This window comes from Ranitomeya imitator, chromosome 6, assembly GCF_032444005.1.
Source record: "Ranitomeya imitator isolate aRanImi1 chromosome 6, aRanImi1.pri, whole genome shotgun sequence".
NCBI classification, from domain to species: domain Eukaryota; kingdom Metazoa; phylum Chordata; class Amphibia; order Anura; family Dendrobatidae; genus Ranitomeya; species Ranitomeya imitator.
Window position 1 is genome coordinate 200,691,522 of NC_091287.1, and position 23,478 is coordinate 200,714,999.

Below are 23,478 nucleotides of genomic sequence, written 5' to 3' on the forward strand. Positions count from 1 at the left end.
GTGTAGTGCCAGCGAGGGTCTAATCGGACTTCAATCCCAGTTGGGGTTAAGTACGCTGACTACTCGCTCGCGCTTTAGGTGCGGTACCGCGATCCTGTGACACAACAGGATTGCTCCCTTCATGCTGGGTGAGGTTGAACCCACGTGTATATACTTTAGTGTACCGCCATATAGTCTGTATTTACTAGCAGCAGGTTTTCACCTGCACGGTGGACCCTGGACTGCGAACGCATCTATATCACCTTTCTTGGTGCGTTCCGCCGGTCCTAACATAATACTAGCGCCAGGGTCTGGCTAGTAAATGATGGACGATCAGCGTTCACAGCGGTACATCCAGCAGCTGGAGGGAAGGTTGGTGGCTCTTGAGCGTTCAACCTCAGCTGTGGATGTCACTGCTGTCGCTGTTCAGGCTGCTAGTGTTGCTGCAGCCACCTTGTCCACTGCCGCTCCTGTTCCGACTCTAACTCGCCTCCCGCTTCCAGAAAAATTCTCTGGTGACGTAAAGTCTTGTAGGGGTTTCGTGAGTCAGTGCTCTATCCATCTCGAGCTTCTGGCCTCTTGTTTCCCTACAGAGCGGGCTAAGGTGGCATTTATAGTGTCTCTTCTATCGGACAGAGCGTTGCAGTGGGCTACGCCGCTATGGGAGCGTGGCGATCATGTGGTGCAGAGTGCTCCGTTGTTTCTGAGCACTCTGAAACAGGTCTTTTTGGGACCTCGTGTCACCCATGATACGGCGCTCCAATTGTTGGCATTGACTCAGGGCTTGTCCTTGGTCAGTCATTTTGCCGTCCACTTCCGCACCTTAGCATCTGAGCTGGAGTGGTCGGATAAAGCCCTCATTCCAATATTTTGGAGGGGGCTGGCTGACCACGTTAAGGACGCCCTGGCCACTAAGGAGATTCCCGCCACACTGGAGGAATTAATAACTCTATCCACTCGTATTGATCTCCGTTTTCACGAGCGGAGGTTAGAGCGAGCCCAGTGTAGGCAGAGGTTTCGGCTGGCTCCCACCTTCGCCAAACCTTTGGAATCTCCAGACCAGGCTCCTGAGCCCCATGAGCCTGTGGTAGAGTCTCGAACAGGATCTAAGTCCCGGACCACTCGTGCACTCCAGATTTGTCATCTTTGCCAACAGTCTGGACATCTTGCCTCCAGATGTCTCCAGCGGTCGAGGAAACGTCAGTGTCTAGTGGTAGTTGGTGGAGGTGCACTAGACACGGCGACGTTTGCCTCCAAATTGTCCTTTAAGGGGACAATAACATTGGGCTCATCCTCTCACTCGGTAGAACTCTGCGTGGATTCTGGGGCGGAGGGCAATTTTATGTCTTCAGCCTTCGCCCAACGTCACGCAATTCCTCTGGTCATGCTATCTCAACCAGTAACGGTACGAGTGGTGAATGGGTCGACACTGCCCACACAGATTACACATCAAACTATCCCTTTTACTCTGTCCATGTCACCATCTCATCAGGAGATTATATCTCTACTCGTCATTCCTGAGGGAATTGATGAGGTTCTCTTGGGGATACCTTGGTTACGGTACCACTCTCCTCACATCGAGTGGTCCTCAGGCAGAATTCTGGGATGGGGTGAATCTTGTGGGAACAGGTGTCATCGAGAGTGCGTTCAGGTTACTACTACAGAGGTACCCGCAGATCTCTCCTCTCTCCCCAAGCAATATTGGTCTTATGCAGACGTGTTCTCTAAAAAGTCAGCGGAGACTCTTCCGCCCCATCGCCCCTATGACTGTCCTATTGATCTCTTGCCTGGTGCTGAGCCTCCCCGGGGTCGAGTCTATCCATTATCTCTCCCGGAAACGGAGGCAATGTCTCAGTACATACAAGAGAATTTGGCAAGAGGGTTCATTAGGAAGTCAGTGTCACCTGCTGGGGCAGGGTTCTTTTTTGTACAGAAGAAGAATGGAGAACTACGTCCATGCATAGACTACAGGGGTCTTAATGCTATCACAGTTAAGAACAAGTACCCTTTGCCGTTGATATCTGAGCTTTTCGATAGGCTTCGGGGAGCTAGAGTGTTTACTAAACTAGATCTGCGGGGTGCTTATAACCTGATTCGCATCCGTGAGGGGGACGAGTGGAAAACGGCATTTAACACCAGAGATGGGCACTATGAGTATCTGGTGATGCCCTTCGGGCTCTGTAATGCACCAGCCGTTTTCCAAGACTTTGTGAACGATATCTTCCGGGATATGCTTTCCACCTCGGTTGTAGTCTATCTGGATGATATTCTCATCTTTTCTCCAGATATTGACTCCCACCGGAGAGATGTTGGCAGAGTCTTCGATCTCCTACGGGCAAACTCTCTTTATGCAAAGTTGGAGAAGTGTGTGTTTGAGCAGGAGTCCTTACCTTTCCTGGGCTATATCATCTCCGCCCAGGGATTGGCTATGGATCCTGCCAAACTACAGGCTGTGATGGACTGGCAAGAGCCCCATTCTCTTAAAGCGGTGCAGCGCTTTATGGGGTTCATAAACTATTACCGCCAGTTCATTCCCCACTTCTCAACTCTGGTAGCTCCCTTGGTAGCCCTCACCAAGAAGGGAGCGAATCCCAAATTGTGGTCGGAAGAGGTCTCCAAGGCCTTCACTTCTATTAAGTCCCACTTTGCTAGCGCTCCCATCTTACATCGTCCCGATGTGGATAAGCCATTCCTAATGGAGGTGGATGCCTCGTCCGTTGGTGCTGGAGCAGTCCTCTACCAAAAGGATGCTCAAGGTCGGAAGCATCCATGCTTCTTCTTCTCTAAGACCTTCACGCCAGCGGAGAGGAACTACTCCATTGGGGACAGGGAGTTGCTAGCAATGAAGTTGGCCTTTTCGGAGTGGAGACACCTTCTGGAAGGTGCGCGGTTTCCCTTCCAAGTTTACACGGACCACAAAAATTTGGTCTATTTGCAGACAGCCCAGCGGCTAAATTCTCGCCAGGCCAGATGGTCCCTGTTCTTCTCCCGGTTCCACTTTTCTCTTCATTATCTCGCCGGGGAGAAGAATATCCGTGCTGACGCTCTCTCTCGCTCCCTTATGTTAATTGAGGAGGAGGAAGAGAAGCCTCGGCTTATTGTCCCTTCCGAGAGCCTGAGAACCGTGGCGCCGGTTTCGCTAGAGTCTGTGCCTCCGGGCAAGACTTTTGTGCCCATTAATTTGCGACCGGAGGTTCCCTCTTGGGCTCATTCGTCCAGGGTGGGTGGACACTTTGGGACAAAGAGGACATCTGAGCTACTGGCGAGGACGTACTGGTGGCCGCATATGGTCCGGGATGTCAGGGATTATGTTCTGGCGTGTGTCTCCTGCGCCAAAAATAAATCTCCGCGTCAAATGCCAGCTGGTTTGCTCTACCCCTTGCCGGTGGCAGATAGGCCCTGGGAGATGGTCGGGATGGACTTTGTTGTGGGTTTGCCCAAGTCTCGCGGCTGTACCATCATTTGGGTCATCACCGATCATTTCTCAAAAATGGTGCATTTGGTGCCGCTACCACGGTTACCTTCTGCACGGGCCTTGGCAGCGTTGTTCATTAGACATATCTTCCGCCTGCATGGTATGCCAGACAAAATTGTCAGTGACCGGGGTCCCCAGTTTGCGTCTCGGTTCTGGAGAGAGCTCTGTCGTCTTCTCAGTATTGAGTTGAATCTCTCTTCCGCTTATCATCCCGAGACGAATGGGTTGGTAGAGAGGGCCAACCAGACCTTGGTCACATACCTGCGACATTTTGTTTCTGCCAGGCAGGATGACTGGGCATCCTTGCTATCATGGGCAGAGTTTGCACTGAACAACGCCGTAGCCGATTCCACTGGACAAACCCCATTCCTCCTCAACTATGGTCAGCATCCACGGGTACCTGTGCCTATGCCCGTGTCTTCCGCCGATTCCAGGGTGGCAGACTGGGCTGTGGAGGCACGGGATATTTGGGACCGCACTCAGAATGCCATTCGGGCCTCTAAGGAGAGAATGAGGTCCTCCGCCGATGCTCATCGGCGCCCCGCTCCAACCTTTGCTCCTGGCGACTTGGTGTGGCTCTCCGCCCGTAACATCAGGCTGCGAGTTGAGTCCACTAAATTTGCTCCTCGCTACTTGGGCCCATTCAAGGTCCTCGAGCAGGTTAATCCTGTGGTCTATCGTTTGGCCCTTCCGCCACGCCTGGGTATCACCGACACCTTTCATGTGTCCCTCTTGAAACCCGTGTATATGTCCCGGTTCTCCGAGTCATCTGCTGGGACATCGGGTTCGTCTTCGGACGATTATGAGGTGAACGCTATTTTGGGGTGCAAGGTGGTGCGTGGTAATAAATTTTATTCGGTGGACTGGAAGGGTTATGGCCCCGAGGACAGTTCCTGGGAGCCTGTTGAGCACATTCGGGCTCCGCAGCTCATTGCTGCCTTCGAACGTAGCGAGGCCCAAGGAGGGGGGGGTCCTAGGAGGGGGGGGGGGGGGTAATGTTAGGAGTCGAGTTTCCTCTGCTGCACAGGGGGAATCTCGATCCGTCTCCGCTGCGGTCCCCCATTCTCCTCCAGCCGCAGTGGAGTCTGCTCAGCAGGGACGTCGATCCCAGCGTCTCGCTCAGTCTGACTCTGTGAGAAGAGTTACCAGTGGCGTAGGAAGGGGGGTGCGGGGGGGGCGGTCCGCCCCGGGCGGCACAATGCGGGGGGCGGCCGGCGCTGCAGAAGAAAAAAAAAAGAAAAAAAAAGACGCCCCTTTAAATCTTCGGGCGGCGCCGTCCGCCGCCACGACCAGGGCCAGCTCCCCCCACCCCCGGGTCCCGCCCCCGCCCCCGCCCCCCGCTCTAATACTCACCTCTCCTGGTTCCTGCGGCGCCGGCAGCTGCAGCCTCCTCTGACTCTGCGACGTCTCAGAGCAGAGGGCGCGATGACGTCACTACTGTGCGCGCCGCTCTACCTCTCTGTCCTGAGCGTCGCAGAGCCGGAGAGACGCTGACTGCACCGGACCTGCGCTAGGAACGGGAGAGGTGAGGATTTTACTTTTTTTTTTTTTTCTTTATGTCTGACTGTCTGGGGCTGGGGCAATGCTGGAGACCATGGGGCAGATTGCTGGACACACTGGGGCAATACATGAGACCATGGGGCAGATTGCTGGACACACTGGGGCAATACATGAGACCATGGGGCAGATTGCTGGACACACTGGGGCAATACAGGAGACCATGGGGCAGATTGCTGGACACACTGGGGCAATACAGGAGACCATGGGGCAGATTGCTGGACACACTGGGGCAATACTGGAGACCATGGGGCAGAATGCTGGACACACTGGGGCAATACAGGAGACCATGTGGTAGAATGCTGGACACACTGGGGCAATACAGGAGACCATGGGGCAGATTGCTGGACACACTGGGGCAATACAGGAGACCATGTGGCAGAATGCTGGACACACTGGGGCAATACAGGAGACCATGGGGCAGATTGCTGGACACACTGGGGCAATACAGGAGACCATGGGGCAGATTGCTGGACACACTGGGGCAATACTGGAGACCATGGGGCAGAATGCTGGACACACTGGGGCAATACAGGAGACCATGTGGCAGAATGCTGGACACACTGGGGCAATACAGGAGACCATGGGGCAGATTGCTGGACACACTGGGGCAATACTGGAGACCCTGGGGCAGATTTCTGGACACATTGAGGCAATGCTGGAGACCCTGGGGCAGACTTCTGGACACACTGGGGCAATGCTGGACACTGGGGCAGATTGCTGGACACACTGGGGGTAATATGCTGGACACACTGGGGCAATGCTGGACACTGGGGGTAATATGCTGGACACACTGGGGCAGACTGCTGGACACACTGGGGAAAGGCTGGACACTGGGGCAGATTGCTGGACACACTGGGGGCAGTGCTGGACATACTGGGGCAGATTGCTGGACACACTGGGGGTAATATGCTGGACACACTGGGGCAGATTGCTGGACAACATGGGGGTAATATGCTGGACACACTGGGGCAGATTGCTGGACAACATGGGGGTAATATGCTGGACACACTGGGGGCAGGACTTGAGGCATGGGCAGAATGTAGATACGGGGCATGATTGGAGACACGGGGCAGGATTGGATCATGGGGCAGGACGGATACGATGGAGGCTGGTGGGGCAGGATGGGGAGATCATATGGGGTAGAATGGATACTCATGAGGGCAGGATGCGAGAACATATGGCTGGAGCCAGGAATGAGAAACGGGGCCAGGGTGGGGAATATTATTACCATAGGGGCTAATTAAGGGATATTATTACTGCAGTGATGTATTTATTTTATTTTTTGAGTGTACTGTTTTAAATGGGGGGGCGGTCCTGTTACTGTGCAGAGTGACACTATATCACCTTTTTTTTCTTCATGTGATGTAATGTAGAAGTTGTGAAAAATTAAGTAATGTGTTCTGCAAGCGGAGCTCGAGATAACTGTGTTATTTCCTGCAGAAACGAGTCCTGGCTGGAAGGAATGATGGCGGTCTGTGCTGGATGAAAGATGAAGGACTTCACCTAGAGACGTCACTGGTGAGTCAGTGTTACCTATACACTGACACTATACACTGTATACTATATAGAGGTCCTGTGTATAATGTCACCAGTGATCTCTGTATTACCTCTACACAGACACTGCATACTAAGTACAGATCTCCTGTGAATACTGGCACTTATGGTGATAGTATTGTGTTTTTTTTTTATTACTGATCAGTATTGTAGTATTCAGTCACTATGTGGTGGTAATATGTGGTCTGGAAATGGTGTTGTGGTATTTGTCCCTTGTATGTAGTATTATTCGGTCACTATGTGGCCTGGTCATGGTGTGGTGGTATTAAGTCACAGGTGTGGCATGTGGGGGTGACACCATTAGGCCCAGTTTAAGTTCTACAAAACAGGAAAACCGTTTTTGGTAACCTTTGTGTGTATTGAGCCGGGGGGGGGGGGGGGGGCGCCAAACTCGGGAACAGTCCCGGGCGGCAAAAGCTCTAGCTACGCCTCTGAGAGTTACTGCTGCTTCTCCAGCTTCTGCCTTTAAAGCCAATACTGGTCAGCAGTGAGCGGACTTCTCTGGGACTAAGTCCTTATCTGCACACACTGAGCATGCCCAGGGCAAGATCTCCCGTTGGAGATCGAGGGTCATGTGCTCAGGCTCTGCGGCACATTCCATTGGTCCTCTTGGCAGGTCTTGGAAGGGCAAAAGTTCTGTAGCCACTTCCTGTGCTGCAACTATATAAACTGCGCATGACCGCACGGCCATGCGCTAGTATTGTCTCATAATGTTATATGTGTGTGTGTAGATGAATGTATGTCGATGGATGAAAGCTCCTAAATATCCCTCCCTAGAGTTGTTGTCTGCTCACGGATGTTGGTAGCTATCTAGCGCCCGACTAATCATCTGCACGATACACACATTACAGCGTCCTCTTGCTGTGTCCGCCTGTACGGCGCCGTGCGCTTGCCTTGCGCTTTCCATACCCAAGCCTGTGTGGTTGGTGGCGTCCGTCAGTGCGGCATTGCTCGCACTCCTGTGCATTTAAATATCTATATTTAAGTTTCCTTTCACACCCAGTTGCGGTATAGTGCCAGCGAGGGTCTAATCGGACTTCAATCCCAGTTGGGGTTAAGTACGCTGACTACTCGCTCGCGCTTTAGGTGCGGTACCGCGATCCTGTGACACAACAGGATTTCTCCCTTCACGCTGGGTGAGGTTGAACCCACGTGTATATACTTTAGTGTACCGCCATATAGTCTGTATTTACTAGCAGCAGGTTTTCACCTGCACGGTGGACCCCGGACTGCGAACGCATCTATATCACCTTTCTTGGTGCGTTCCGCCGGTCCTAACATGGTTGGTCAAAGTGCTCACCACACATCTACATAAGTTCCTTAGGGGGTCTACTTTCCAAAATGGTGTCACTTGTGGGGGGTTTCAATGTTTAGACACATCAGGGGCTCTCCAAACGCAACATGGTGTCCCATCTCGATTCCAGTCAATTTTGCATTAAAACGTCAAATGGCGCTCCTTACCTTCCGAGCTCTGCCATGCGCCCAAACAGTGGTTTACCCCCACATATGGGGTATCGTCGCACTCAGGACAAATTGCAGAACAACTTTTGTGGTCTAATGTCTTCTCTTACCTTTGGGAAAATATAAAATTGGGGGTGAAAAGATCATTTTTGTGAAAAAATATGATTTTTTTATTTTTACGGCTCTGCATTATAAACTTCTGTGAAGCACTTGTTGGGTCAAAGTGCTCATCACACATCTAGATAAGTTCCTTAAGGGGTCTACTTTCCAAACTGGTGTCACTTGTGAGGGGATCCAATGTTTAGTCACATCAGGGGCTCTCCAAACGCAACATGGCGTCCCATCTCTGAGCTCTGTCATGCGCCCAAACAGTGGTTTACCCCCACATATGGGGAATCGGTGTACTCAGGACAAATTGAACAACAACTTTTGTGGTCTATTTTCTCCTGTTACCCTTGGTAAAATAAAACAAATTGGAGCTGAATTAAATTTTTTGTGAAAAAAATGTAAATGTTCATTTTTATTTAAACATTCCAAAAATTCCTGTGAAGCACCAGAAGGGTTAATAAACTTCTTGAATATGGTTTTGAGCACCTTGAGGGGTGCCATTTTTAGAATTGTGTCACACTTGGGTATTTTCTATCATATAGACCCCTCAAAATGACTTTAAATGAGATGTGGTCCCTAAAAAAAAAATGGTGTAACAATGAGAAATTGCTGGTCAACTTTTAACCCTTATAACTCCCTAACAAAAAAAAATTTGGTTCCAAAATTGTGACGATGTAAAGTAGACATGTGGAAAATGTTATGTATTAAGTATTTTGTGTGACATATCTCTGTAATTTAATTGCATAAAAATTCAAAGTTGGAAAATTGCGAAATTTTCACCAAATTTCCGTTTTTTTCCCAAATAAACGCAGGTAATATCAAAGAAATTTTACCAATATCATGAAGTACAATATGTCATGAGAAAACATTGTCAGAATCACTGGGATCCGTTGAAGCGTTCCAGAGTTATAAGGGACAGTGGTCAGAATTGTAAAAATTGGCACGGTCATTAACGTGCAAACCACCCTTGGGGGTAAAGGGGTTAAGGAGGAGTGCATTTCCTTTCTAGAATAGAATGGCTAGAATAGAAAGCACAGAGAGACTGCACACATATAGTTGCTTTGAAGGGAAAGGATGGGTCGGAGCATACTGGTTGCGGGGCAATTTTGGAGGTTATGTCAGAATATTATTCAGATCTTTCTAAATCACGGGTACAACCAAAGATGGAGGAGGTGGATGGTTTTCTGGCAGCTGTTCAGCTTCCTAGACTTTCTACGGTTGGTCAGGGACTTCTTGAAGAGCCGTTTAATTTGGCGGAGCTTGACCAGCACTGGCCTCTATGCCTAATGATAAAGCCCCAGGGGGATGGTATCCCAGGGGAGGTGTATATAAAATGTAAAGAGGTATTGCTACCCGCTTTGTTGGAGGTGTATGCTGCTGGTCTGGTGGAGGGGGAGTTGCCGCGGTCCATGCCTGAGGCAATAATTGTAGTGCTGCCAAAACAGGGTAAGGATCCGATGGATCCGGCTTCTTATCGTCCAATCTCATTCTTAACCATAGATATCAAAATCTTGGGCAAAATGTTGGCTAATCATCTTAACAAGGTGATAACGACACTATTACACCGGGACCAGTCCGGTTTTATGCCCAATAGTTCTACAGCATGTAATCTTAGACAATTGTTTCTCAATATGCAGGTAAAGTCGGACAAAATGGGTCAGAGGGTTGTGGTGTCTTTAGAAGCCGCTAAGGCTTTTGATAGTGTGGAATTTCTGGTATTTGTTGGCGGTTATGAAGGCTATGGGTTTTGGCAAGAGATTTATAACTTGGGTGCAATTGTTATATGCCTGTTATGAATTCTGCTTTTGGGCTCCCTCCGGTGGTTGTAGATGGTAATGCAGTTGTCCCTGGGCTGCAGTCTTGGACAGGTGTATCTGCTGATTGCAATTCTGACTGGGGTATTTAGGTTTGCTGGACTCATTAGTCCTTGCCAGTTGTCAATGTTTTTTGGGAAGTGTTGGATCTCTGACTGGCCTCTCCTGCTTAGCTGCCAATTCAGCAAAGATAAGTGTCTGTTTCTTTTTCTGTGGCACACATGCTGTGTGCTTATATTCTGTGCTATTCTTTTGTTTTCTATTGTCCAGCTTAGACTGTGTCAGTGTTTTCTCAGTCTGGTTGGATTCTCTGGAGTTGCAGATATACGCTCCACATCTTTAGTTAGGTGGTGGAGTTTTTGGTATTTTCTGCTGTGGATATTTTTGGAAGGATTTTAATACTGACCGCTTAGTATCCTGTCCTATCCTTTCCTATTTAGCTAGAAGTGGCCTCTTTTGCTAAATCCTGTTTTCTGCCTGCGTGTGTCTTTTTCCTCTACTACTCAGTCATTATTTGTGGGGGGCTGCCTATCCTTTGGGGTTCTGCTCTGAGGCAAGATAGTATTCCTATTTCCATCTATAGGGGTATTTAGTCCTCCGGCTGTGTCAAGGCGTCTAGGTTTTGTTAGGCACACCCCACGGCTACTTCTAGTTGCGGTGATAAGATCAGGGTTTGCGGTCAGTATAGTTACCACCTACTCCAGTGAAGGTTTTCATGCTGCTCCAAGGTCACCTGATCATAACATATGCCTCTCCAAGAGCAAGGATATGGGTAAATGGGCTTTTGTCGGAGGATTTCCCTTTATATAGGAGAAAGCAGCAGGTGTGCCCCTTGTCTCCTCTCTTGTTTGCTGTTGATCCCTTGGCGGCGGCGATACGGAGGTATAGGGACATAAAGGGATTTAGATATGGAAACTATGAAGAAAAGATTGCCCTGTACGTGGACGACGTGCTACTGTTCTTGGAAGATGTGCAGGAGTCTTTGGGGGCTGTTATGAACAGCATTAAAAAATTTGTGGCTTTTTCCGAATTATCTATTAATTGGGATAAGTCTGTGTTGTTGCCTATGGACGCAGTGGCTCCTCTGACATTGGACCCTGGGGTTCCCTTAAGTGTGGTACATGAGTTTAAATATCTGGGCATTGTGGTTTTGGGCAAAATAGAGGACTATGTGCGGCTCAACCTGGAAGAAGCCTGGAAGAAGCTATTTCTGTCGGTTGCAGGAAGAGTAAATTTGATCAAAATGCTACTTATGCCTCAGCTCCTCTACATATTGCATAACGCTCTGGTGTGGCTGCCTCAGAGTACGTTTTATAGGATCAATACTCTATTTAGGGACTTAATTTTGTAGGGTGGCCTGGCACGCATCAAATTGGAACATCTGCTAAGGGCAAAGGATGAGGGTGGTCTGGTGGTCCCCAATCCATGGATTTACTATATAGCATCTCAATGCCAGCATATGGTAGGTTGGGGAGAACTGGAACGGAGTGCGTCAGGGAAAGGCCCTTTCGCGGTAGGGAAAGGCCCATTGTTAGCCAGTCTGGAAGCAGGCAGATTCAGAAGTAACCCCAAACAATTCCCAACAATAGCTATTATGGGGAAAGCCTGGCAGAAAATTAAGTATTGGAGGGGAGAAACAGAACGTACGAGATATACACTGATTTGGTTTGATCCTAGGATGGCAGAGCTCATGAGATTGCGGGGGCTCGGTCAGTGGAGGCGCATTGGCATTCGGTTTGCGTCTCAGTTGCTTGATGGGGATATTATTAAAACATTCGAGACACTTAAGGCTAAGTTTCCTTTGTCCCAGAAGATGTTCTTTCAATATTTGCAGTTGAGACATGCCCTAAATTGTCAAAAGGAGGGGTCGCGCGTGATTCTGCAGTCCGATAGCTTGTTCAATCTTATCGGGCCTCAGAGTATAAGTGGGTTCATTACCTTGATGTACAGGGGTCTGATGGATACCTTTTTATTGAAACATCTGTTAAGGATGAAGGAAAAATGGGTGGCGGACGTGGGTCCTTTGTTGGAGTCCCAGTGGGAATATATACTTCAATACATCCCCAAGGCGTCCATGAGTGAGGCTAAGAGGATGTCGGAGTTATACCTGATGTATAGGGTGTACAGGACCCCAGCATGGATGAGGAAGGCAGGACTGAGAGGTGACTCAAAATGCCCAAGGTGCGGTGAGGAGGATGCAGATTTGATACATATGATGTGGTCGTGCGCTCGCCTCCAACCCTTTTGGGTGCTTAATTCAAGAGGTGACAGGGGTAAATGGTAAATGTACTTAACCCATTGACTTGCCTTCTGGGTTGTATTGACAATATTTCTACGGATGAATGTGGAAGGTTGATTATTGCAAGATTGTTGTATGCTGCGAGAAAGCTTATTGTAATGCACTGGTTGGATGAAAAAACACCAGGGAAAAGGGAATTTATTAATAAAATTAATTTTATTGTCCTTATGGAAAGGAATATCCACATCAAGAGAGGCCAGAATACAAAATTTGAAAATGTGTGGGGCGGATGGATGGATTACCCAGGCGTGGCATCTGCTGAGTTATTGCAGAGTAGAATGGGGGTCGTTTATCTGCTTCTGGAGGGACTTTTACATGTACTGTTGGGCAATTTTCAAGAGGTGATGTTGTCAGTTGGTTGTGTAGGATAATGGGTAAGGGACTGGGGGGAGGGAGGTTGGTTATGGGGTAAGGGTCCTGTTTTCATAAAATGAAAATGTATTAATAGGTTTTGTATTAGTAGTACCTATCTGGAAAATGTGTCAGACTGTATTACTGCGTGTCATATGCTTTAATAAAAGTTATTTGATTTAAAAAAAGAGGAGTGCACCATCCGTAACTATAAACACACCCATGGCACAAGCTTTTTCATCTTCACCCATACATATTACCAATAATATCCAAATGTCATAGTCGAAAATTGTTTGTTCTAGTGTAACGAACACTGTTAAAGGAATGCCACTAATTATAGATAACCACGACCCACACCAGACTTTCTCTTTACATGATATGGACAATGATGGTATTGATGACATTTTTTAAATTAATTAAACACATCCACACCAAGAAGATGAAGATCACAGCTGTAAAAAATGTGCAAAAAAAGGCCGTGAATGTCTGGAAAATCATTTTCTCGTGGGCAAACTTTCCCTCTTACTAAAGTAGTACCGAATGATGCATACACAGCTCTCATGTCTATTTAGTGTGAGATGGATGAAAGATGATGTATTCTGTTTTGTCCATGTCCACTTTTTGAAAGCAAGCATAAAAGAAGGTTAAAATAGCGGCAAGACGTCTAATTTTGGTCAGTAAGGAGGTGATGCCAGGTACAGATAGGTAGATCAGTGGGTCATCGGCGTACTGATGATATTGCAAACCGTGCCATTACATGAGCTGTCCCAGGCCGAAGGTGTAGATGGAGAAGAGTAGGAGTCCTAGAACTGAGCCTTGGGGAACACCGACAGACCGTGCTCAAGGTGAGGAGGTGGTGTGGGAGAGGGAGACACTGAATGTCCCCGTATTAGCCTGGTTGCTTTTTAAAGACTCTGCCGATAACCCCCAAAAGGCCATTTGCACCAACGGCCAGGCCTGCATCAGCAGGGGTAGCAAAACTCCCAACCTAACCACCATAAGCAAGATCAGGCTTGTGGCAGCAAAGGACCCGACTCTGTTGGTTGAACACAAGGCTCCATGAACAGTGTCTGCGGGTGATACCACTACTTCTTCTGATATTGTGCATGCAAGCAAATCCCCTGTCCATGGTGCATGCAAAGATGCCTCATGCCCTGTATCTGCAGTTGCACACAAACTCAACTAGCACCATCAACAAGCAAGTCCAAGTCCTTGTCCCAGTGCAGCGTTCAGTTGTCCATACCCCAGTCTTTGGAACGCAAGCGGAAATAAGCAGCCAATGCCACAGTACAAAATTCACACATTTCTCATCTGCTTGCGCTCGAAATGTTGCATTTTAGGACCGTGGGAGACAGAAGCTTTCCGCAACCTGATGGCGGTGACCATAACAAGGTACTCATTACCCAGCTGCCACAATTTTTCCCTGTCTGCTGTCACGACATTACACAAGCACATATCCCACAACATTACCCAGGCCCTCTACAATGCTGTTACATGGAAAGTGCACCTAAGCAAGGAAACTTGGACAAGTGCATGTGGGCAGATATGGTACATTTCACTGACGGCACACTGGGCTAGCATAGAGGAAGCCATGACCCAGTCAGACGTTGGGAGACCATGTTGCAGATGTATGGAGATAGATTGTGGAAGGCTTTGTCTCTCATAGTTAGGGTTTTGAACTGTAGCCTCTGGGCAATTGGAAGGCAGTGATGGGCCTGGCAGAGAGGAGAGGCTGGGAAATAACAGAGGGACAGTTGGTTTACTCAGGAATCAGACTTTAGGATAGATCGGAGTGGTGCAAGAATGCTAGAGGGGAGGCCAGAGAGTAGAAGGTTGCAATAGTGAAGGCGGGAGATCTTGAGGACATGCGCAAACATTTTGCCGTTTCTTGGAATGTATGGATCTTGGAAATGTTTGTGAGTTGTAGTGGGGAAGGGCTTGGATATGTATGTTAAAATAGAGGGCAGAGTCTAGGATCACCCCAAGGTCCTGAATATTCGGGACTATTTGTAACGGTGTACTGTCCTGGCATTACACAGGCACGTGTCCCACAACATTACCCTTTCCCTCAACAATGCTGTTATTGGGAAAGTCCACCTAACCACAGACACATGGACAAGTGCTTGTGGTCACGAACAGTACATCTCACTAAAGGCACACTGAGTTAACTGTTGTGAATTCTGTGGCAGAGCTCCCTCCTGTGGTCACAAGTGGTACTGCGGCTTCTGAGTTTCCTTCCTCAGGTGATGTGGTGAAGTCGTTAGGTGCTGCTCTATTTAACTCCACCTAGTGCTTTGCTCCTGGCCTCCAGTCTATGTTCTAGTATTGGTCTTGCTTCCTCCTGGATCGTTCCTGTGGCCTGTCTGCTCTGCATAAGATAAGTTTTGCTTGTGTTATTTTTGTTTGCTATTTTTTCTGTCCAGCTTGCTTAATTGGTTTTTCTGGCTTGCTGGAAGCTCTGGGACGCAGAGGGAGCACCTCCGTACCGTTAGTCGGTGCGGAGGGTCTTTTTGCCCCCTCTACGTGTTTGTTTGTAGGGTTTTGTATTGACCGCAAAGTTATCTTTCCTATCTTCGGTCTGTTCAGTAAGTTGGGCCTCACTTTGCTAAATCTATTTCATCTCTGCGTTTGTATTTTCATCTCTACTCACAGTCATTATATGTGGGGGGTTGCCTTTTCCTTTGGGGTATTTCTCTGAGGCAAGGTAGGCTTATTTTTCTATCTTAGGCCTAGCTAGTTTCTCAGGCTGTGCCGAGTTGCATAGGGAGCGTTAGGCGCAATCCACGGCTGCCTCTAGTGTGGTTGGATAGGATTAGGGATTGCGGTCAGCAGAGTTCCCACGTCTCAGAGCTCGTCCTATGTCTTTTGGTTATTGTCAGGTCACTTTGTGTGCTCTGAACTTCAAGGTCCATTGTGGTTCTGAATTACCTAATCATAACAGTACTGGAGGCCCAAAGTACTAATGCTTCTCAATAGAGGGAAAAAAGAAGTTCTGAGACCATTTTTTTTTCTTTGCACTGTGTTTTGCCTTTTTTTTCCCCTAGACATTTGGGTGGTTCAGGACACAGGTGTAGTGATGGACATTAAAGGCCTGTCTTCATGTGTGGATCATCTCACTGCAAGAGTACAAAATATTCAAGACTTTGTGGTGCAGAATTCTATGTTAGAACCAAGAATTCCTATTCCTGATTTGTTTTCTGGAGAAAGAGCTAAATTTCTGAGTTTCAAAAATAATTGTAAACTGTTTCTGGCTTTGAAACCTCGCTCCTCTGGTGACCCAGTTCAACAAGTTAGGATCATTATTTCTTTATTACATGGCGACCCTCAAGACTGGGCATTTTCCCTTGCGCCAGGAGATCCTGCATTATGTAATATTGATGCGTTTTTCCTGGCGCTCGGATTGCTGTACGATGAACCTAATTCAGTGGATCAGGCAGAGAAAAATTTGCTGGCTCCGTGTCAGGATCAGGATGAGATAGAGATTTATTGTCAGAAGTTTAGAAAGTGGTCCGTGCTCACTCAATGGAATGAAGATGCGCTGGCAGCTATTTTCAGAAAGGGTCTCTCTGAAGCCCTTAAGGATGTCATGGTGGGATTTCCCATGCCTGTTGGTCTGAATGAGTCTATGTCTTTGGCCATTCAGATCGGTCGACGCTTGCGTGAGCGTAAATCTGTGCACCATTTGGCGGTATTATCCGAGCATAAACCTGAGCCTATGCAGTGCGATAGGACTTTGACCAGAGTTGAACGGCAAGAACACAGACGTCAGAATGCCATGGCTACAAGTCCATAACCCAGTATTAGATTGGAAATCAATGTCTGTGTCCAGCTGGGGTTGTCAGGGGGTACATGGTGATGTTCCATTTCTGTCTATTTCGTCATCCACCCCTTCTGAGGTCCCAGAGTTCTTGTCTGATTACCGGGATGTATTTGATGAGCCCAAGTCCAATGCCCTACCTCCGTATAGGGATTGTGATTGTGCTATCGATTTGATTCCTGGTAGTAAGTTTCCTAAAGGTCGACTGTTTAATTTATCTGTACCTGAGCACGCCGCTATGCGGAGTTACGTGAAGGAGTCCTTGGAGAAAGGTCATATTTGCCCGTCATCGTCGCCATTGGGAGCGGGGTTCTTTTTTGTGGCCAAGAAGGATGGTTCGCTGAGACCTTGTATAGATTACCGCCTTCTAAATAAAATCACGGTCAAATTTCAGTAGCCCTTGGGGGGCGTGGCCTGACTGCGAGAGGAACCAGTCGCACTTCACAGAAGCTCCTGCCCAACTTATACTGTTTATAGAATTACTGGCCTCAAAAGGGATAATTTCAAGCCCAGGATCGGATGATATTGACCCTAACTACCCCTGGAAGCCAGGAAGGAGCAGGTGAATGAGTGCTGCCTGCTCCCCCGGCGCGGGAGCTGCGGACCTCAGGAGAAGAGAGGAGTGATCATAGAGCTGCCGCCATCTTGAAAGTCCCGGGACTTTGCTCACTGAAGCGGTTTCGGACAAGTGCCGGCACTTCCCCTCCCCTGGATTGTTATCCCGCTCCGGCGAGCCGCTCATGGATCCTGCCGCTTACCTGCACCAGCGGTCCCTGTGGTACGGTGTGTCCGGGTCCTGCGCTGTTGTGCCCCAGCTGCACCCCCTGCTGGGAGATAACAAGGCGCCTGTTAGAGGAGACTAGTAGGAAGGAGGCCGCCGTCTTTGAAGATCCACAGGCGGACTATACAGCAGACACAGGAAGGTACGTTCGGCCCCCTCCCCCAGACCCACTCTCCCACTGCAGCTGGCCGCTTATCTGACTCATCGCTTACCTGCGGCGCCGCCTCACTGCTGCCTGGCTCTCGCGGCTGTGCTCTGTGACAGCCTGTCCTTAGTGTCTGCTCCCCTGCCCCTGCTCTGTGCTGGCAACTTAGGAGGAGGGAAAGGAGCACATCCAACACAGTAAAAAGATCCTGCAACAAGTGACATTGCTGGCTGGGCTTAACATCTGCAGAGGCGCGCTGTGCCATTAAAAACTCAGAGGGCAATCCGGGTGCAGCTCTGAAAGTGTGGGGAGGGAGCTGAAGATTTCCCGCCGACGCCATTTTGTGCATCCCACATAGAGTGGGGAATCTCTCACTTGAACTAGAAGCTTTCTAAATTAAGATCGCTCCCCCTACACAGCTCAGGATTGAGCTTCATCTCCTGCTGCCCCATACCCACTTATGCACAGCACCTTTTGAGTTGTACTAAACTTGAGGATATAAGTAAATTTACCACCATTCAGATAGCAGCAGGCACCAGCTTATTAGACTTTGTTGACAGTGAGAGAATCTGTTTTTCTTACCTGACATTTTCTACAAGGTTTATACGCCATTTTTTCTTTGTTCTCATCCGTAATTCCTCATCTCCTGCTGCCCCATACCCATAACTCTCATTGGGCAGGACAATAATTGTGGTTGTAGTGCACAATAACATCGGTATATACTTGATTTGGGAGTTACACCCCTACGTGGAGATCGTTCCCTATCTGCAGCCCATAATATCTATTATAATCAAAAGACTGAGCTGAATGCACCTCGGAGGGGGCTTGCTGATGTAGGGCTCTGTCTGAAGCGGTGACCGCTGCACCCCCATACTCCCCTGAACACTACCATGGGCAATTAATAGCAGCAGACATTTATGGGTAAAGCTAAGAAGACTTCTGGGCAATCCGCAAGCTTACACAAGGAACCTCCTACGGAGGACATGGAAGGATTCTTAAACCAACCACCTCAAACAACGAAAACACCAGATCAGCAATGTCGCAAACACCGCACAAACATAGTTCCTCCTCAAAGGAGCCACAAACCTCGCATATCTCTCCTAAAAAAACAACAGACAACAGTGGGGGAGATGGAGACATGCCGGAGGACATGAATATAGCTGAACTGAGTAAATACATTAAAGCTCTTCCAACTAAAACGGATCTGGAAAGTTTTGCGTGCAGGCTTGAGAACTCGTACAAAAAAGAGATACATAATTTACAGACAGAATTCACATCGCGCATAGAAGATGTAGAAAAAACGCAAGAGGATATCTCACAAGAGCTCCAGGCACACAGAGAAATTTTAATGGACCACACCATGAAACTGGAGGAAATGTCATCTGGCCTTGAGGATCTGGAGAATCGCAATAGGCGTAACAATATCCGTATACGTGGCCTACCAGAATCTGTCAGTCCTCAGGACCTAGATCGTACAGTTCAGAGAGTATTTCTGGACATTCTCGGCGACCATGGAGACAACACCATCGAGTTCGACAGGATTCATAGATCACTTGGTCCTAAACCCACGTCTGAGGCGCGCCCTAGAGACGTCATCTGCAGGGTGCATTATTTCAGAATTAAGGAGGCCATCATGATGGCATCTAGGAAAAAGGGACCGCTCCAGTTTGAAGGTCATCCAATCTTACTCCTATCAGACTTATCCAGGCGCACTCTATTCCTGCGCAAAGCCCTGAAGCCTTTGCTGGAAGCTCTCAAGGAAAGAGATATCCCCTACAGGTGGGGGTTCCCATTTCAACTAACAGCATTCAAAGGTGGCAAAAGCGCATACTTCCGCCGGATTGGGGACCTGGCTAACTTTCTAGGAACGTTTGAACTTCCACTAATAGATCTTCCAGATTGGCCTCTGGCTCCGACACTTCCAGATGCTCCTCCAAGGTGGCTCAGGGTTCCACGTTCCAAGAATCGTCATACCAACAAAGGCTCCTCAGATCCCCCATGAAGCTTTTCACTCTTCATTTGTTCCATCTTCTTCTTAGTTTCAACCAGTTTCTATTCATTGTCGCAATATGTTCAGATACTCTGCTGCAGCTGTGTGGTCCCATGAACACTTATTGTTAGTAGGCCGAGTCTCCTGGCGGGACGGTTTGTCCCACAGCGGACTCGCCTTAGAGGTTTGATCCTATTCTTTGAGCGCCTGGGCGCGTGGTGTCTTGCCTGTCATCGGTGAATTTATCCCCCTCCCCCCCCCCCTTTTTTTCTTTTTTTCTTCTCCCCTCTGTGTTCTCTGATGACATGCGGGACATCTCGCTGGTGCAAAGACAATTATTCTGTTTAACTAGACATTACATGTTTGCAAATTCTCGTTTATGGGACTTACCAAGTTCGTGGGGGTTGGGGGGGTCGGTATCTCCCTTGGCTTCCCTTATCCACTTAAGGTGCTCGGGTGAAGGGAGGGGAGGAGACTTCTCCTTCATTCTTTTGCCCTAAACATACAGATGCATAATCTGACCTGGTGTGTCAATCCTAACGCACCTTCTTTTATGTTTTCTATGCTCTATTATTTCTTCTTTACCCCGCCTTTTTCCCTTCCCTCCTACTGTTTCTTCCCTACTACCCCTGGCTGTCGCGTGTTCTGGCAGATGGGGCGCATGGTACTGCGGAATGGCATAAAGATATTTGATAATGGATGAAATTAAATTTTGCTCCTTCAACGTTAAGGGGCTAAATATACCTGAAAAAAGACGGCAGGTCCTGCTTGATAGCCACAAACAGAGGGTCTCTGTGCTACTGCTCCAAGAGACACATTTCAAATCTGGTGTGGTGCCACATTGTTCCACAAAAAATTACCCTAAATGGTATCATAGCCCAAATCCATTTTCAAAATCAAAAGGTGTCTCAATAGCCTTTCACAAATCCTTTGTGCCTGAGATCTTAGACTCACAAATTGACAAAAATGGCAGATATATCTTCCTACTCATCACATGGGCAGCACATAAACTTGTAATTGCTAATGTATATTTCCCAAACCAAGGGCAACAGAAGTTTGGAGCCGACTGCAGAAGACGTCTTGAGGAGTTTGCTGGTTCCTCTCCTGTGATACTTGGGGGCGACTTTAATATTCCTATGAACCCTGCGGTGGATGTCTCTTCGGGTAAGTCTTCATATCCTGCATCTTCTATTAAAAAAATAAGATCCCAGATGCGCAGCTTGAGACTGGTAGATGTCTGGAGGGTTCTTAATCCAACAACTAAGGACTATAGCTTCTTTTCAAAAATACACAACACCTACAGTAGAATAGATTATTTCTTCATATCACATAAGTTGCTTGATATGCAGGTAAAGGCGGACGTGGGGTCGATATTGTGGTCAGATCACGCTCCTATTTACCTAACAATTTCACTTCATTCTGCCTCGAGACCAGGTTTCTCCTGGCGTCTGAATGAAAACTTACTACAGGATCCCATATGTAAATCCAAGATTGATCAAACAATCACAGATTTCCTGACTGACCACGAGGAAGACACCACGTCCCCTACTATAAAATGGGAAGCCTTGAAAAGTGTAATAAGAGGCGTCCTCATCTCCCATGGCGCGAGGTTAAAAAAAGAAAGAGCGGCGGAAATACTTAGCTTAACAGATCAAATCCACCAATTAGAAAACAAACATAAACGAGACCTTGAGGCCAGCACATTTGCTAGGCTCTCCTCGGGTAGACAAAAATTGTTATCTATAATAGATCAAAAATCTAAATGCCTCAGAGAAAGACTCAAGAGCCGCTTTTACCAGCTAGGCAATAAAAGTGGTAGACTCTTGGCCAGAGCCCTTAGTCAACGTAATCCCAATACCTACATTCCTTTTATTAAAAACAAAAAGGGGAAGAAAGTGTTTAATACCAGAGATATTCTTTCCAACTTCAGTGAATATTACAAATCTCTATACAACATAACGGGACACTATAAAGAGGCTCCACTACATTTTCTTCGTAATAAAATCAAATCATATTTACAGGAACATAAACTACCCACTCTGCCTGAAGGGGATCTACTTGATCTTGAAAAGGAATTCTCAGTGGAGGAGGTGTCTGAAACCATTAGCGCTTTGAAACAGGGCAAGAGCCCGGGCCCTGATGGGTTCTCGGCAGGCTTCTACAAGTCGTTCAACACACTGCTTAGTCCAATACTTCTGAAGGCCTGTAATTTTGTCTCTCATGGGGGTTCATTCCCTACACAGGCACTCATCGCTCACATAACAGTTCTCCCTAAGCCTGGCAAGGACCCTTCTACGTGTGATAATTACCGCCCGATCTCTTTAATAAATCTGGATATTAAAATATATGCAAAAATGTTAGCAAATAGACTATGCCCCCTTTTACCAAAACTAATAAACCAGGACCAGGTGGGCTTTGTTCCAGGGCGAGAGGCGAGGGACAACACAATCGGAACTATCTCTCTAATTGACAGAGCGGGCAGAGAGGGGGACCCCCTGTGTATCATGTCAATAGATGCTGATAAGGCCTTTGACCGGGTCCATTGGGAATTTATTTCCCAGACTTTAGAGGAAATTGGCCTAAAAGAAAACATGCTGCGTAGGATCTCCGCCCTGTATTCTTCTCCTAGTGCTCAGGTCAAGGTAAACGGCTCACTATCGGAAATGTTCCCGATCAGAAATGGTACAAGGCAGGGGTGCCCTCTCTCTCCCCTCTTATATATCCTAACAATGGAGCATTTAGCCGTGGCCCTGAGAAATAACCCATCAATTAATGGTATAAAATTACGTTCTGAAGAACATAAGCTAGCACTTTTTGCAGATGACATCCTGCTATATATTACGTCCCCCTCTACGAGCCTACCAAACATTATTTCAGAGCTACATAAATTTGGCCACCTAAGTAACTTCAAAATGAATTCCCATAAATCCGAAATCCTAAACATATCACTCCAACTCCCCTTGGTGGATCAATTAAGGAGGGCTTTCCCATTTAAATGGAGCTTTGATTCCCTTACATATTTAGGTATCAAAATTACAAACAAAACGTCTAAACTGTTTGAAACCAACCTTGCGCCAATCTTACAGAAAACAAACTCAGACTTGGAGAAGTGGCACAGGCTACAATTGTCCTGGCTGGGTAGGATCAATGCAGTGAAGATGGACCTCCTGCCTCGCCTCTTATATTTTTTTCAAACAATTCCCCTATACCTACCAGCTTCCTTCTTTTCCCGCCTCAAACAAATAATTACTCGTTTTATTTGGTCTCATAATCGAGCACGAATTTCATATACAACATTGAGTAGATCTAAATCGACAGGTGGACTGGGTCTCCCGGACCTCGCGATTTATAGCTATGCATCATTGGGAACTTGTATCCTAGACCTTTATCATAGTAAAAACAATAAAAAGTGGGTCAACTTAGAAAATGATCTTAATGGACGCGACTCCCAAAATTGTACTTTGGAAAGGAGGCAAGGGGCTAGGGCAGGACATCTACATGCCCTTCCTAACTAGAAACTTGTTGCTTCTTATCAAAAATCGAAATAAAGACTTTCAGATCACAACCCTCCCGGGCCCCTTATTTCCAATTTATGATAATTCTGCTTTTCCGGCAGGGCAGAACAGAGAGACATTTCTAAATAAGAGAAAAGAGTCAAAACCCATCATCCACGACTATTTAAATGAGACAGGGATGAAGTCCCTCAGGGAACTATTCCCAGAGGAGGAATCATGCTCTGTTAACTATGAACAACTTAAAAGTTATATCCACTCAATCTCTAAACAAGCCAACATCAACAGGCCGCTAACTCCCTTTGAGAAGCTTTGCATATCAGCAAATCCCCCAGATCATACTGTCTCGCTGCTTTATAAAATCTTCCAAGAGGGGAGGGCTCCGCTGCAGGGTTGGCCATTATTTTTCTCAAAATGGGAGGGCGATCTGGGAAGACCCTTGTCATCTGAGGATAGGGAAAAAATTCTTCTCTTCTCTTCCAGATCGTCATTATGCGCAGTATCACAGGAGAGGAGCTATAAGATTCTAGCAAGATGGTATAGATGCCCCTCCATGGTGCATGCGGTGTTCCCCACGACTCCTGACGTCTGTTGGAGATGTTTAAAGGAAATAGACTCCTACATGCATATCT

At 47.6% G+C, this 23,478-nt stretch overlaps 1 protein-coding gene across 3 annotated transcripts in view; it reads left to right on the forward strand.

Moving 5' to 3' along the window:
• Positions 1-23,478, forward strand: part of LOC138642334 (protein Shroom4-like) — a 1,359,201-nt gene that overhangs the window by 152,515 nt on the left and 1,183,208 nt on the right. Inside the window, exon 2 of one of the 3 annotated variants that reach the window (XM_069730434.1) lies at positions 6,455-6,532. The exons of the other annotated variants lie outside the window; for them this stretch is intronic. The gene's annotated coding sequence lies outside the window, so the exon portion shown is untranslated. The remainder of the gene's footprint in view (positions 1-6,454; positions 6,533-23,478) is intronic. 3 annotated transcript variants of the gene reach the window in all.